Consider the following 2753-nt stretch of genomic DNA (forward strand, 5'->3'; position numbering starts at 1 on the left):
ATCTACCAGTGTTTCTAATGATAGAGATTGATGAGCTCAGCTCCCCTGTGATTGCCGGCCGTACCATCTGAAGGTCTTCGTAGCCTTGTTGCTCATGCAACCAACCACTATAAGCAAATCCTTGAGCTTTTATGTAAGACTTTGCTGGAGGCAGGGATGGAAATATTTCGACCCTCTGTGCTAATCCGCTTTCTCCGCTCGCGACTGGATATCTTTTTTTCCCGAAAACCTGTGTATTATGCTGCACACAGTGGGCGAGTCAGACGGCAGTGCTAACTCAGCAGTACCGTTTTGTGATGACAATTTTTATATCTTCAGGTTCTGGTCACTCTACTTGCGTTCTTTAGTTGTCCATCCCCCACGATATTGGCACAGGGGATTGCGTAGTCCTGCTTTTACTTGTCTGCACTGACTCTGGCACATGAAATAGTAGCTTCTAAAAAGCCAGAAAGTTCATCAGAAACACGCTTCGAAGAAAGCGATATACAATTGCTCATTTCCGTCTCAGCAAATATACATTCTGGAGGTCGCAAAATACGATGGTCCTATCCTGTCATAGTGTAAAACAACTGCTCGTTGCCGCTTTCGCGATTCGAGCTTGGCCAATATTGCTGCTCTTCCAGTAGGCAACACTATATGCTGCACCAAATTTATCACAGCTTCATGCCCACACCAATCTGCGCTTCAGCCTCTTAAAAAATGTGGCCTCATGCCCCGCTAGAGCCTCACTAGCAGAGAATAAAGTATCACCTGACGTTTTTGACTACAAACTGATTCACTGCTCATGGTATTTAACACGCCCTACCTAGGATATGATCTAGCTTATATCCGGGAATAGGACGGGAAAACGTTCCACAATATCAAAGTCATCACATCTGACATAACAATAAAAATGCTCTGACATGTCTCCGTCATAAGGCGCAAAGATCTAATATCCGTATTTAAGGTCTCTTATGCATCTCAGCTCTTCTTTTTCCAGTCGTAAAGTGTACGTAATTGTATGACGCCTCTCGAATTTCTTAGGCCTTATAACGATTAACAATGCCTGGACGTGGGTGTTGACACTCAACAATCTGGGCAGTGAGACCTACCTTCCTTAGCAAGATCCACTTTGCTTAGAGCTGGATTCCTTTGAGCTCGACTATCAGAAGGTGCGATAAAGCTCACTTTATACTGGTGAACCGCCTTGCGTCGGGCAGTCCTGTGTAGAAGCCCAACCCTTCGTACATTTAGTCGATCAAGGGGTGGTACGCAAGGCGCAGATGCTTTGTATACTCATATACATATCATTTACGAGCGTCATGGAGCTGCCTGGCAGCTTAAAAAAATATTTTCTACCCTGGCATGGCTAAAGTCCATCGCCTTTGGCTCGCTTGTAGAGCTTTCAACTCTCGTACTCCAGCCGGCCCTAGCGACACGGTAGTTGTACTCTGTATTGGTGCGACACCTGCGTACTCAATAGAAATACGATAAGAGATGAAGACAAAAGAGATATGTGCTAGCCGGACCTCATCAGTGACTGTCAATGTAAAGTGTAGCTGTTAGCGCTTCCATCAGAGAGTCTGCAGCCGCCACGGCGACGAGCTCTCTACCTTTGGGCACAATTTGCCAAATCCCATTCACCTTTGCAAACGAACCAGAACTTCAAGCGCACACGGTACGCATGATTAGGCGGTGCAAGCACCCTAACAGATTCTAACTACACAATCTCATATCAAAAATAGCATTTCTCATTGGTACTGTACGTAAGCGCTCATTCTCGGGAGCTACTTTAGCCTGTAGGCCGCTATAACGACGCGTTGTTGCTTCATGCTAAAACTGTATATGTTATATAAAAAAAGAAGCAGATTTTCATTCGACGTTGCCCTCAAAGATCTCGACGCTTAACATATACTGTCTCACGGTGGGACTCAATTGCACCTTCGCAGGCGCCTGGCTGGGCCGCTCCCGGTGGTGTCTCAGCAGCCCATTCTTAAAGCTGGAGAGCCTTCAGACACAAGCCATATCCGCTTTCGGTCATTTGTTTGCCAATTTTCGTATCCATTTTGACATGGCGATAAGAATGAGCTTATTAAGCGCAAACGTATTTGTCGAGGAAAGATAGTCGAAATGCTCGTGAATCGTCTCATTAAAGCGTACGGCCTATCATGACTTGGACTTGGATAGACGTAAACAGTCTGCGTCAATTAACACAAAGGGTGGGTTAGAACGCTCAACCTAAAGTGAAAGCGAGAGCTCTTCAAACAGCTTTGTGCTGTTTTGCTCGTGTGATATATATAAACAATCAAGTCTGATCCAATCTACACCTGAGTCGTTTGGACTAATCCTATTACGGGGTCACACGAACCCTGATAACAGGGGTGTGTGTCACACGAAATGTGCATGGTGTGACCGAACCCAAACAAGAATACGGTACGGGGCAAGGTAGCCAGTAGTTATGCATGTATTTATATATATAGTATATTTAGGAAAATCTAAACTTTTAAAATGAGTATAAAAAATTAAATTCAGTTTAGAATTTAAACCGAAGAGTCGATTAGCCTTGGGAAAGCAGTAATTACTCTTGGAGTAAGTGGATTGCGACCCGCTAACTCATACTTGATTCTTGTAAGGAACGAAAGGTCGGTGACCTAATATACGCTTCCTCAAGCGCAAAGCTACGGCAGCCCCGTTGCACTTGGTAGCACTTGTAGTAAATCTACACCTGAGTCGTTTAGACTGATCCTCTGTGAGGATGGAGGAATTTTCCTCTT

This window comes from Plasmopara halstedii (genome assembly GCF_900000015.1).
Source record: "Plasmopara halstedii genome assembly, contig: Scaffold_555, whole genome shotgun sequence".
NCBI lineage: Eukaryota > Oomycota > Peronosporomycetes > Peronosporales > Peronosporaceae > Plasmopara > Plasmopara halstedii.